The sequence below is a fragment of the Coffea arabica genome, chromosome 11c, assembly GCF_036785885.1.
Source record: "Coffea arabica cultivar ET-39 chromosome 11c, Coffea Arabica ET-39 HiFi, whole genome shotgun sequence".
NCBI classification, from domain to species: Eukaryota; Viridiplantae; Streptophyta; class Magnoliopsida; order Gentianales; family Rubiaceae; genus Coffea; species Coffea arabica.
In genome coordinates, this window is record NC_092330.1 from 24,079,620 (window position 1) to 24,092,839 (window position 13,220).

Below are 13,220 nucleotides of genomic sequence, written 5' to 3' on the forward strand. Positions count from 1 at the left end.
AATGAATTCCGGCCCGGACCCGGCCCGTTGACACCCCTAGGTGACCCCCTGGGAAATCCTCGTGTTCCACCCCTCCCTTTTTTGTTTCGAAATCCAAATTTCCCCTTCGTTCTTTATGCTGTAGTAATTTAGCTCCGTCGGAACGATTGCTTTATATTTTGCTTCTCATCGAAGCATGAAGGCGGATCTGAAGGCGCGAGACAAGTCAGGAACGGTACGGCTGGATCGAAGCCCGGATCGTCGGTCAAAGTTGTCGGCGCAAATGTATAAGCGCAAGCGTGAAGGATCAATTTCAGGATAATTGAGAGTTGCGCGACGAGGGAAAAAAAAATGGTGCAAATCAACAAGAAAAAAATGTAAAAGTAAATAAATAAAAGGATGAGGGGAAATTCTTGAATTGACGCTTAAAATGAATTCGGGTCCAGAAAAGCCACACTGCTTCACAGGACGGGGCAGTTTAAAAGAATAAAGCGAAAGAAACATGTCGGGTGCGATCATACCAGCACTAATGCACCGGATCCCATCAGAACTCCGAAGTTAAGCGTGCTTGGGCGAGAGTAGTACTAGGATGGGTGACCCCCTGGGAAGTCCTCTTGTTGCACCCCTCCCTTTTTTGTTTCGAAATCCAAATTTCCCCTTCGTTCTTTATGCTGTAGTAATTTAGCTCCGTCGGAACGATTGCTTTATATTTTGCTTCTCATCGACGCATGAAGGCGGATCTGAAGGCGCGAGACAAGTCAGGAACGGTACGGCTGGATCGAAGCCCGGATCGTCGGTCAAAGTTGTCGGCGCAAATGTATAAGCGCAAGCGTGAAGGATCAATTTCAGGATAATTGAGAGTTGCGCGACGAGGGAAAAAAAAATGGTGCAAATCAACAAGAAAAAAATGTAAAAGTAAATAAAGAAGAGGATGAGAGGAAATTCATGAATTGACGCTTAGAATGAATTCGGGTCCAGAAAAGCCAAACTGCTTCACAGGACGTGACAGTTTAAAAGAATAAAGCGAAAGGAACATGGCGGGTGCGATCATACCAGCACTAATGCACCGGATCCCATCAGAACTTCGAAGTTAAGCGTGCTTGGGCGACAGCAGTACTAGGATGGGTGACCCTAGGCCGGTCAACGGGTCGGGTCTACACCCGGATCCGGATCGGATCCCTGAAATTTTTGCGGGTATGGGTAGGGATTTAATTCCGTTATCCGGATCCGGATCCGTTTTTTCAAACAAAAAAACGGGTCGGATACGGAATATAGTATTCCGACCCGTATTAGACCAGGATCCGGATATAAATGATTTAATAATTTATAAAAAATATATATTATCAATATAATTTGATTAGGATGATGTATTTGAGTAAAATCAATTTGATTTATTTTCTTATTTGGTTTTTTCTTTGCATTAGCTAGAAATTTGATTACAAATATATCTTTTTCTCTTTTTTGTTAGAAATTGTAAATTTTGGGAAATTTGTTCGGGTAGACCCGACCCGGATCCGAGACTCGCCGGGTCCGGATCCGAAACACCGAATAAAAGACCCGTCGGGTAAACGGGTCGGATCCGGGTCCGGGTCCGGAATAATGAATTCCGGCCCGGACCCGGCCCGTTGACACCCCTAGGTGACCCCCTGGGAAATCCTCGTGTTGCACCCCTCCCTTTTTTGTTTCGAAATCCAAATTTTCCCTTCGTTCTTTATGCTGTAGTAATTTAGCTCCGTCGGAACGATTGCTTTATATTTTGCTTCTTATCGAAACATGAAGGCGGATCTGAAGGCGCGAGACAAGTCAGGAACGGTACGGCTGGATCGAAGCCCGGATCGTCGGTCAAAGTTGTCGGCGCAAATGTATAAGCGCAAGCGTGAAGGATCAATTTCAGGATAATTGAGAGTTGTGCGACGAGGGAAAAAAAAGGTGCAAAGCAACAAGAAAAAAATATAAAAGTAAATAAATAAAAGGATGTGAGGAAATTCATGAATTGACGCTTAGAATGAATTCGGGTCCAGAAAAGCCAAACTGCTTCACAGGACGTGGCAGTTTAAAAGAATAAAGCGAAAGGAACATGGCGGGTGCGATCATACCAGCACTAATGCACCGGATCCCATCAGAACTTCGAAGTTAAGCGTGCTTGGGCGACAGTAGTACTAGGATGGGTGACCCTAGGCCGGTCAACGGGTCGGGTCTACACCCGGATTCGGATCGGATCCCTGGAATTTTTGCGGGTATGGGTAGGGATTTAATTCCGTTATCCGGATCCGGATCCGTTTTTTCAAACAAAAAAACGGGTCGGATACGGAATAAAGTATTCTGACCCGTATTAGACCCGGATCCGGATATAAATGATTTAATAATTTATAAAAAATATATATTATCAATATAATTTGATTAGGATGATGTATTTGAGTAAAATCAATTTGATTTATTTTCTTATTTGGTTTTTTCTTTGCATTAGCTAGAAATTTGATTACAAATATATCTTTTTCTCTTTTTTGTTAGAAATTGTAAATTTTGGGAAATTTGTTCGGGTAGACCCGACCCGGATCCGAGACTCGCCGGGTCCGGATCCGAAACACCGAATAAAAGACCCGTCGGGTAAACGGGTCGGATCCGGGTCCGGGTCCGGAATAATGAATTCCGGCCCGGACCCGGCCCGTTGACACCCCTAGGTGACCCCCTGGGAAATCCTCGTGTTGCACCCCTCCCTTTTTTGTTTCGAAATCCAAATTTCCCCTTCGTTCTTTATGCTGTAGTAATTTAGCTCCGTCGGAACGATTGCTTTATATTTTGCTTCTCATCGAAGCATGAAGGCGGATCTGAAGGCGCGAGACAAGTCAGGAACGGTACGGCTGGATCGAAGCCCGGATCGTCGGTCAAAGTTGTCGGCGCAAATGTATAAGCGCAAGCGTGAAGGATCAATTTCAGGATAATTGAGAGTTGCGCGACGAGGGAAAAAAAAATGGTGCAAATCAACAAGAAAAAAATGTAAAAGTAAATAAATAAAAGGATGAGGGGAAATTCTTGAATTGACGCTTAAAATGAATTCGGGTCCAGAAAAGCCACACTGCTTCACAGGACGGGGCAGTTTAAAAGAATAAAGCGAAAGAAACATGTCGGGTGCGATCATACCAGCACTAATGCACCGGATCCCATCAGAACTCCGAAGTTAAGCGTGCTTGGGCGAGAGTAGTACTAGGATGGGTGACCCCCTGGGAAGTCCTCTTGTTGCACCCCTCCCTTTTTTGTTTCGAAATCCAAATTTCCCCTTCGTTCTTTATGCTGTAGTAATTTAGCTCCGTCGGAACGATTGCTTTATATTTTGCTTCTCATCGACGCATGAAGGCGGATCTGAAGGCGCGAGACAAGTCAGGAACGGTACGGCTGGATCGAAGCCCGGATCGTCGGTCAAAGTTTTCGGCGCAAATGTATAAGCGCAAGCGTGAAGGATCAATTTCAGGATAATTGAGAGTTGCGCGACGAGGGAAAAAAAATGGTGCAAATCAACAAGAAAAAAATGTAAAAGTAAATAAATAAGAGGATGAGAGGAAATTCATGAATTGACGCTTAGAATGAATTCGGGTCCAGAAAAGCCAAACTGCTTCACAGGACGTGACAGTTTAAAAGAATAAAGCGAAAGGAACATGGCGGGTGCGATCATACCAGCACTAATGCACCGGATCCCATCAGAACTTCGAAGTTAAGCGTGCTTGGGCGACAGTAGTACTAGGATGGGTGACCCTAGGCCGGTCAACGGGTCGGGTCTACACCCGGATCCGGATCGGATCCCTGAAATTTTTGCGGGTATGGGTAGGGATTTAATTCCGTTACCCGGATCCGGATCCGTTTTTTCAAACAAAAAAACGGGTCGGATACGGAATATAGTATTCCGACCCGTATTAGACCCGGATCCGGATATAAATGATTTAATAATTTATAAAAAATATATATTATCAATATAATTTGATTAGGATGATGTATTTGAGTAAAATCAATTTGATTTATTTTCTTATTTGGTTTTTTCTTTGCATTAGCTAGAAATTTGTTTACAAATATATCTTTTTCTCTTTTTTGTTAGAAATTATAAATTTTGGCAAATTTGTTCGGGTAGACCCGACCCGGATCCGAGACTCGGCGGGTCCGGATCCGGAACACCGAATAAAAGACCCGTCGGGTAAACGGGTCGGATCCGGGTCCGGGTCCGGAATAATGAATTCCGGCCCGGACCCGGCCCGTTGACACCCCTAGGTGACCCCCTGGGAAATCCTCGTGTTGCACCCCTCCCTTTTTTGTTTCGAAATCCAAATTTCCCCTTCGTTCTTTATGCTGTAGTAATTTAGCTCCGTCGGAACGATTGCTTTATATTTTGCTTCTCATCGAAGCATGAAGGCGGATCTGAAGGCGCGAGACAAGTCAGGAACGGTACGGCTGGATCGAAGCCCGGATCGTCGGTCAAAGTTGTCGGCGCAAATGTATAAGCGCAAGCGTGAAGGATCAATTTCAGGATAATTGAGAGTTGCGCGACGAGGGAAAAAAAATGGTGCAAATCAACAAGAAAAAAATGTAAAAGTAAATAAATAAGAGGATGAGAGGAAATTCATGAATTGACGCTTAGAATGAATTCGGGTCCAGAAAAGCCAAACTGCTTCACAGGACGTGACAGTTTAAAAGAATAAAGCGAAAGGAACATGGCGGGTGCGATCATACCAGCACTAATGCACCGGATCCCATCAGAACTTCGAAGTTAAGCGTGCTTGGGCGACAGTAGTACTAGGATGGGTGACCCTAGGCCGGTCAACGGGTCGGGTCTACACCCGGATCCGGATCGGATCCCTGAAATTTTTGCGGGTATGGGTAGGGATTTAATTCCGTTACCCGGATCCGGATCCGTTTTTTCAAACAAAAAAACGGGTCGGATACGGAATATAGTATTCCGACCCGTATTAGACCCGGATCCGGATATAAATGATTTAATAATTTATAAAAAATATATATTATCAATATAATTTGATTAGGATGATGTATTTGAGTAAAATCAATTTGATTTATTTTCTTATTTGGTTTTTTCTTTGCATTAGCTAGAAATTTGATTACAAATATATCTTTTTCTCTTTTTTGTTAGAAATTGTAAATTTTGGGAAATTTGTTCGGGTAGACCCGACCCGGATCCGAGACTCGCCGGGTCCGGATCCGAAACACCGAATAAAAGACCCGTCGGGTAAACGGGTCGGATCCGGGTCCGGGTCCGGAATAATGAATTCCGGCCCGGACCCGGCCCGTTGACACCCCTAGGTGACCCCCTGGGAAATCCTCGTGTTGCACCCCTCCCTTTTTTGTTTCGAAATCCAAATTTTCCCTTCGTTCTTTATGCTGTAGTAATTTAGCTCCGTCGGAACGATTGCTTTATATTTTGCTTCTCATCGAAGCATGAAGGCGGATCTGAAGGCGCGAGACAAGTCAGGAACGGTACGGCTGGATCGAAGCCCGGATCGTCGGTCAAAGTTGTCGGCGCAAATGTATAAGCGCAAGCGTGAAGGATCAATTTCAGGATAATTGAGAGTTGTGCGACGAGGGAAAAAAAAGGTGCAAAGCAACAAGAAAAAAATATAAAAGTAAATAAATAAAAGGATGTGAGGAAATTCATGAATTGACGCTTAGAATGAATTCGGGTCCAGAAAAGCCAAACTGCTTCACAGGACGTGGCAGTTTAAAAGAATAAAGCGAAAGGAACATGGCGGGTGCGATCATACCAGCACTAATGCACCGGATCCCATCAGAACTTCGAAGTTAAGCGTGCTTGGGCGACAGTAGTACTAGGATGGGTGACCCTAGGCCGGTCAACGGGTCGGGTCTACACCCGGATTCGGATCGGATCCCTGGAATTTTTGCGGGTATGGGTAGGGATTTAATTCCGTTATTATCCGGATCCGGATCCGTTTTTTCAAACAAAAAAACGGGTCGGATACGGAATAAATTATTCTGACCCGTATTAGACCCGGATCCGGATATAAATGATTTAATAATTTATAAAAAATATATATTATCAATATAATTTGATTAGGATGATGTATTTGAGTAAAATCAATTTGATTTATTTTCTTATTTGGTTTTTTCTTTGCATTAGCTAGAAATTTGATTACAAATATATCTTTTTCTCTTTTTTGTTAGAAATTGTAAATTTTGGGAAATTTGTTCGGGTAGACCCGACCCGGATCCGAGACTCGCCGGGTCCGGATCCGAAACACCGAATAAAAGACCCGTCGGGTAAACGGGTCGGATCCGGGTCCGGGTCCGGAATAATGAATTCCGGCCCGGACCCGGCCCGTTGACACCCCTAGGTGACCCCCTGGGAAATCCTCGTGTTGCACCCCTCCCTTTTTTGTTTCGAAATCCAAATTTCCCCTTCGTTCTTTATGCTGTAGTAATTTAGCTCCGTCGGAACGATTGCTTTATATTTTGCTTCTCATCGAAGCATGAAGGCGGATCTGAAGGCGCGAGACAAGTCAGGAACGGTACGGCTGGATCGAAGCCCGGATCGTCGGTCAAAGTTGTCGGCGCAAATGTATAAGCGCAAGCGTGAAGGATCAATTTCAGGATAATTGAGAGTTGCGCGACGAGGGAAAAAAAAATGGTGCAAATCAACAAGAAAAAAATGTAAAAGTAAATAAATAAAAGGATGAGGAGAAATTCTTGAATTGACGCTTAAAATGAATTCGGGTCCAGAAAAGCCACACTGCTTCACAGGACGGGGCAGTTTAAAAGAATAAAGCGAAAGAAACATGTCGGGTGCGATCATACCAGCACTAATGCACCGGATCCCATCAGAACTCCGAAGTTAAGCGTGCTTGGGCGAGAGTAGTACTAGGATGGGTGACCCCCTGGGAAGTCCTCGTGTTGCACCCCTCCCTTTTTTGTTTCGAAATTCAAATTTCCCCTTCGTTCTTTATGCTGTAGTCATTTAGCTCCGTCGGAACGATTGCTTTATATTTTGCTTCTCATCGAAGCATGAAGGCGGATCTGAAGGCGCGAGACAAGTCAGGAACGGTACGGCTGGATCGAAGCCCGGATCGTCGGTCAAAGTTTTCGGCGCAAATGTATAAGCGCAAGCGTGAAGGATCAATTTCAGGATAATTGAGAGTTGCGCGACGAGGGAAAAAAAATGGTGCAAATCAACAAGAAAAAAATGTAAAAGTAAATAAATAAGAGGATGAGAGGAAATTCATGAATTGACGCTTAGAATGAATTCGGGTCCAGAAAAGCCAAACTGCTTCACAGGACGTGACAGTTTAAAAGAATAAAGCGAAAGGAACATGGCGGGTGCGATCATACCAGCACTAATGCACCGGATCCCATCAGAACTTCGAAGTTAAGCGTGCTTGGGCGACAGTAGTACTAGGATGGGTGACCCTAGGCCGGTCAACGGGTCGGGTCTACACCCGGATCCGGATCGGATCCCTGAAATTTTTGCGGGTATGGGTAGGGATTTAATTCCGTTACCCGGATCCGGATCCGTTTTTTCAAACAAAAAAACGGGTCGGATACGGAATATAGTATTCCGACCCGTATTAGACCCGGATCCGGATATAAATGATTTAATAATTTATAAAAAATATATATTATCAATATAATTTGATTAGGATGATGTATTTGAGTAAAATCAATTTGATTTATTTTCTTATTTGGTTTTTTCTTTGCATTAGCTAGAAATTTGTTTACAAATATATCTTTTTCTCTTTTTTGTTAGAAATTATAAATTTTGGCAAATTTGTTCGGGTAGACCCGACCCGGATCCGAGACTCGGCGGGTCCGGATCCGGAACACCGAATAAAAGACCCGTCGGGTAAACGGGTCGGATCCGGGTCCGGGTCCGGAATAATGAATTCCGGCCCGGACCCGGCCCGTTGACACCCCTAGGTGACCCCCTGGGAAATCCTCGTGTTGCACCCCTCCCTTTTTTGTTTCGAAATCCAAATTTCCCCTTCGTTCTTTATGCTGTAGTAATTTAGCTCCGTCGGAACGATTGCTTTATATTTTGCTTCTCATCGAAGCATGAAGGCGGATCTGAAGGCGCGAGACAAGTCAGGAACGGTACGGCTGGATCGAAGCCCGGATCGTCGGTCAAAGTTGTCGGCGCAAATGTATAAGCGCAAGCGTGAAGGATCAATTTCAGGATAATTGAGAGTTGCGCGACGAGGGAAAAAAAATGGTGCAAATCAACAAGAAAAAAATGTAAAAGTAAATAAATAAAAGGATGAGAGGAAATTCATGAATTGACGCTTAGAATGAATTCGGGTCCAGAAAAGCCAAACTGCTTCACAGGACGTGGCAGTTTAAAAGAATAAAGCGAAAGGAACATGGCGGGTGCGATCATACCAGCACTAATGCACCGGATCCCATCAGAACTCCGAAGTTAAGCGTGCTTGGGCGAGAGTAGTACTAGGATGGGTGACCCCCTGGGAAGTCCTCGTGTTGCACCCCTCCCTTTTTTGTTTCGAAATCCAAATTTCCCCTTCGTTCTTTATGCTGTTGTAATTTAGCTCCGTCGGAACGATTGCTTTATATTTTGCTTCTCATCGACGCATGAAGGCGGATCTGAAGGCGCGAGACAAGTCAGGAACGGTACGGCTGGATCGAAGCCCGGATCGTCGGTCAAAGTTGTCGGCGCAAATTTATAAGCGCAAGCGTGAAGGATCAATTTCAGGATAATTGAGAGTTGTGCGACGAGGGAAAAAAAAGGTGCAAAGCAACAAGAAAAAAATATAAAAGTAAATAAATAAAAGGATGAGAGGAAATTCATGAATTGACGCTTAGAATGAATTCGGGTCCAGAAAAGCCAAACTGCTTCACAGGACGTGACAGTTTAAAAGAATAAAGCGAAAGGAACGTGGCGGGTGCGATCATACCAGCACTAATGCACCGGATCCCATCAGAACTTCGAAGTTAAGCGTGCTTGGGCGACAGTAGTACTAGGATGGGTGACCCTAGGCCGGTCAACGGGTCGGGTCTACACCCGGATCCGGATCGGATCCCTGAAATTTTTACGGGTATGGGTAGGGATTTAATTCCGTTATCCGGATCCGGATCCGTTTTTTCAAACAAAAAAACGGGTCGGATACGGAATATAGTATTCCGACCCGTATTAGACCCGGATCCGGATATAAATGATTTAATAATTTATAAAAAATATATATTATCAATATAATTTGATTAGGATGATGTATTTGAGTAAAATCAATTTGATTTATTTTCTTATTTGGTTTTTTCTTTGCATTAGCTAGAAATTTGTTTACAAATATATCTTTTTCTCTTTTTTGTTAGAAATTATAAATTTTGGCAAATTTGTTCGGGTAGACCCGACCCGGATCCGAGACTCGCCGGGTCCGGATCCGGAACACCGAATAAAAGACCCGTCGGGTAAACGGGTCGGATCCGGGTCCGGGTCCGGAATAATGAATTCCGGCCCGGACCCGGCCCGTTGACACCCCTAGGTGACCCCCTGGGAAATCCTCGTGTTGCACCCCTCCCTTTTTTGTTTCGAAATCCAAATTTCCCCTTCGTTCTTTATGCTGTTGTAATTTAGCTCCGTCGGAACGATTGCTTTATATTTTGCTTCTCATCGAAGCATGAAGGCGGATCTGAAGGCGCGAGACAAGTCAGGAACGGTACGGCTGGATCGAAGCCCGGATCGTCGGTCAAAGTTGTCGGCGCAAATGTATAAGCGCAAGCGTGAAGGATCAATTTCAGGATAATTGAGAGTTGCGCGACGAGGGAAAAAAAAATGGTGCAAATCAACAAGAAAAAAATGTAAAAGTAAATAAATAAAAGGATGAGGGGAAATTCTTGAATTGACGCTTAAAATGAATTCGGGTCCAGAAAAGCCACACTGCTTCACAGGACGGGGCAGTTTAAAAGAATAAAGCGAAAGAAACATGTCGGGTGCGATCATACCAGCACTAATGCACCGGATCCCATCAGAACTCCGAAGTTAAGCGTGCTTGGGCGAGAGTAGTACTAGGATGGGTGACCCCCTGGGAAGTCCTCTTGTTGCACCCCTCCCTTTTTTGTTTCGAAATCCAAATTTCCCCTTCGTTCTTTATGCTGTAGTAATTTAGCTCCGTCGGAACGATTGCTTTATATTTTGCTTCTCATCGACGCATGAAGGCGGATCTGAAGGCGCGAGACAAGTCAGGAACGGTACGGCTAGATCGAAGCCCGGATCGTCGGTCAAAGTTGTCGGCGCAAATGTATAAGCGCAAGCGTGAAGGATCAATTTCAGGATAATTGAGAGTTGCGCGACGAGGGAAAAAAAAATGGTGCAAATCAACAAGAAAAAAATGTAAAAGTAAATAAAGAAGAGGATGAGAGGAAATTCATGAATTGACGCTTAGAATGAATTCGGGTCCAGAAAAGCCAAACTGCTTCACAGGACGTGACAGTTTAAAAGAATAAAGCGAAAGGAACATGGCGGGTGCGATCATACCAGCACTAATGCACCGGATCCCATCAGAACTTCGAAGTTAAGCGTGCTTGGGCGACAGCAGTACTAGGATGGGTGACCCTAGGCCGGTCAACGGGTCGGGTCTACACCCGGATCCGGATCGGATCCCTGAAATTTTTGCGGGTATGGGTAGGGATTTAATTCCGTTATCCGGATCCGGATCCGTTTTTTCAAACAAAAAAACGGGTCGGATACGGAATATAGTATTCCGACCCGTATTAGACCAGGATCCGGATATAAATGATTTAATAATTTATAAAAAATATATATTATCAATATAATTTGATTAGGATGATGTATTTGAGTAAAATCAATTTGATTTATTTTCTTATTTGGTTTTTTCTTTGCATTAGCTAGAAATTTGATTACAAATATATCTTTTTCTCTTTTTTGTTAGAAATTGTAAATTTTGGGAAATTTGTTCGGGTAGACCCGACCCGGATCCGAGACTCGCCGGGTCCGGATCCGAAACACCGAATAAAAGACCCGTCGGGTAAACGGGTCGGATCCGGGTCCGGGTCCGGAATAATGAATTCCGGCCCGGACCCGGCCCGTTGACACCCCTAGGTGACCCCCTGGGAAATCCTCGTGTTGCACCCCTCCCTTTTTTGTTTCGAAATCCAAATTTTCCCTTCGTTCTTTATGCTGTAGTAATTTAGCTCCGTCGGAACGATTGCTTTATATTTTGCTTCTCATCGAAGCATGAAGGCGGATCTGAAGGCGCGAGACAAGTCAGGAACGGTACGGCTGGATCGAAGCCCGGATCGTCGGTCAAAGTTGTCGGCGCAAATGTATAAGCGCAAGCGTGAAGGATCAATTTCAGGATAATTGAGAGTTGTGCGACGAGGGAAAAAAAAGGTGCAAAGCAACAAGAAAAAAATATAAAAGTAAATAAATAAAAGGATGTGAGGAAATTCTTGAATTGACGCTTAGAATGAATTCGGGTCCAGAAAAGCCAAACTGCTTCACAGGACGTGGCAGTTTAAAAGAATAAAGCGAAAGGAACATGGCGGGTGCGATCATACCAGCACTAATGCACCGGATCCCATCAGAACTTCGAAGTTAAGCGTGCTTGGGCGACAGTAGTACTAGGATGGGTGACCCTAGGCCGGTCAACGGGTCGGGTCTACACCCGGATTCGGATCGGATCCCTGGAATTTTTGCGGGTATGGGTAGGGATTTAATTCCGTTATTATCCGGATCCGGATCCGTTTTTTCAAACAAAAAAACGGGTCGGATACGGAATAAATTATTCTGACCCGTATTAGACCCGGATCCGGATATAAATGATTTAATAATTTATAAAAAATATATATTATCAATATAATTTGATTAGGATGATGTATTTGAGTAAAATCAATTTGATTTATTTTCTTATTTGGTTTTTTCTTTGCATTAGCTAGAAATTTGATTACAAATATATCTTTTTCTCTTTTTTGTTAGAAATTGTAAATTTTGGGAAATTTGTTCGGGTAGACCCGACCCGGATCCGAGACTCGCCGGGTCCGGATCCGAAACACCGAATAAAAGACCCGTCGGGTAAACGGGTCGGATCCGGGTCCGGGTCCGGAATAATGAATTCCGGCCCGGACCCGGCCCGTTGACACCCCTAGGTGACCCCCTGGGAAATCCTCGTGTTGCACCCCTCCCTTTTTTGTTTCGAAATCCAAATTTCCCCTTCGTTCTTTATGCTGTAGTAATTTAGCTCCGTCGGAACGATTGCTTTATATTTTGCTTCTCATCGAAGCATGAAGGCGGATCTGAAGGCGCGAGACAAGTCAGGAACGGTACGGCTGGATCGAAGCCCGGATCGTCGGTCAAAGTTGTCGGCGCAAATGTATAAGCGCAAGCGTGAAGGATCAATTTCAGGATAATTGAGAGTTGCGCGACGAGGGAAAAAAAAATGGTGCAAATCAACAAGAAAAAAATGTAAAAGTAAATAAATAAAAGGATGAGGAGAAATTCTTGAATTGACGCTTAAAATGAATTCGGGTCCAGAAAAGCCACACTGCTTCACAGGACGGGGCAGTTTAAAAGAATAAAGCGAAAGAAACATGTCGGGTGCGATCATACCAGCACTAATGCACCGGATCCCATCAGAACTCCGAAGTTAAGCGTGCTTGGGCGAGAGTAGTACTAGGATGGGTGACCCCCTGGGAAGTCCTCGTGTTGCACCCCTCCCTTTTTTGTTTCGAAATTCAAATTTCCCCTTCGTTCTTTATGCTGTAGTCATTTAGCTCCGTCGGAACGATTGCTTTATATTTTGCTTCTCATCGAAGCATGAAGGCGGATCTGAAGGCGCGAGACAAGTCAGGAACGGTACGGCTGGATCGAAGCCCGGATCGTCGGTCAAAGTTTTCGGCGCAAATGTATAAGCGCAAGCGTGAAGGATCAATTTCAGGATAATTGAGAGTTGCGCGACGAGGGAAAAAAAATGGTGCAAATCAACAAGAAAAAAATGTAAAAGTAAATAAATAAGAGGATGAGAGGAAATTCATGAATTGACGCTTAGAATGAATTCGGGTCCAGAAAAGCCAAACTGCTTCACAGGACGTGACAGTTTAAAAGAATAAAGCGAAAGGAACATGGCGGGTGCGATCATACCAGCACTAATGCACCGGATCCCATCAGAACTTCGAAGTTAAGCGTGCTTGGGCGACAGTAGTACTAGGATGGGTGACCCTAGGCCGGTCAACGGGTCGGGTCTACACCCGGATCCGGATCGGATCCCTGA

At 44.3% G+C, this 13,220-nt stretch overlaps 6 non-coding genes and 10 pseudogenes across 6 annotated transcripts; all 16 read left to right on the forward strand.

Moving 5' to 3' along the window:
- Positions 1–486: 486 nt before the first annotated feature.
- LOC140017963 (5S ribosomal RNA) lies at positions 487–605 on the forward strand. Its single transcript, XR_011824268.1, has one exon. It is a non-coding gene; the product is annotated as a 5S ribosomal RNA (ribosomal RNA).
- Positions 606–1,018: 413 nt separating this feature from the next.
- Positions 1,019–1,136, forward strand: LOC140020463 (5S ribosomal RNA; annotated as a pseudogene).
- Positions 1,137–2,061: 925 nt separating this feature from the next.
- Positions 2,062–2,179, forward strand: LOC140019921 (5S ribosomal RNA; annotated as a pseudogene).
- A 927-nt stretch (positions 2,180–3,106) lies between these two features.
- LOC140017964 (5S ribosomal RNA) lies at positions 3,107–3,225 on the forward strand. Its single transcript, XR_011824269.1, has one exon. It is a non-coding gene; the product is annotated as a 5S ribosomal RNA (ribosomal RNA).
- A 412-nt stretch (positions 3,226–3,637) lies between these two features.
- LOC140019922 (5S ribosomal RNA) lies at positions 3,638–3,755 on the forward strand (annotated as a pseudogene).
- Positions 3,756–4,681: 926 nt separating this feature from the next.
- Positions 4,682–4,799, forward strand: LOC140019923 (5S ribosomal RNA; annotated as a pseudogene).
- A 925-nt stretch (positions 4,800–5,724) lies between these two features.
- Positions 5,725–5,842, forward strand: LOC140019924 (5S ribosomal RNA; annotated as a pseudogene).
- Positions 5,843–6,772: 930 nt separating this feature from the next.
- LOC140017489 (5S ribosomal RNA) lies at positions 6,773–6,891 on the forward strand. Its single transcript, XR_011823798.1, has one exon. It is a non-coding gene; the product is annotated as a 5S ribosomal RNA (ribosomal RNA).
- Positions 6,892–7,303: 412 nt separating this feature from the next.
- On the forward strand, positions 7,304–7,421 carry LOC140019925 (5S ribosomal RNA; annotated as a pseudogene).
- A 926-nt stretch (positions 7,422–8,347) lies between these two features.
- LOC140017490 (5S ribosomal RNA) lies at positions 8,348–8,466 on the forward strand. Its single transcript, XR_011823799.1, has one exon. It is a non-coding gene; the product is annotated as a 5S ribosomal RNA (ribosomal RNA).
- Positions 8,467–8,877: 411 nt separating this feature from the next.
- Positions 8,878–8,995, forward strand: LOC140019926 (5S ribosomal RNA; annotated as a pseudogene).
- A 927-nt stretch (positions 8,996–9,922) lies between these two features.
- LOC140017965 (5S ribosomal RNA) lies at positions 9,923–10,041 on the forward strand. The gene has a single exon (XR_011824270.1). It is a non-coding gene; the product is annotated as a 5S ribosomal RNA (ribosomal RNA).
- Positions 10,042–10,454: 413 nt separating this feature from the next.
- Positions 10,455–10,572, forward strand: LOC140020464 (5S ribosomal RNA; annotated as a pseudogene).
- Positions 10,573–11,497: 925 nt separating this feature from the next.
- LOC140019927 (5S ribosomal RNA) lies at positions 11,498–11,615 on the forward strand (annotated as a pseudogene).
- A 930-nt stretch (positions 11,616–12,545) lies between these two features.
- LOC140017492 (5S ribosomal RNA) lies at positions 12,546–12,664 on the forward strand. The gene has a single exon (XR_011823801.1). It is a non-coding gene; the product is annotated as a 5S ribosomal RNA (ribosomal RNA).
- Positions 12,665–13,076: 412 nt separating this feature from the next.
- LOC140019929 (5S ribosomal RNA) lies at positions 13,077–13,194 on the forward strand (annotated as a pseudogene).
- Positions 13,195–13,220: the final 26 nt, after the last annotated feature.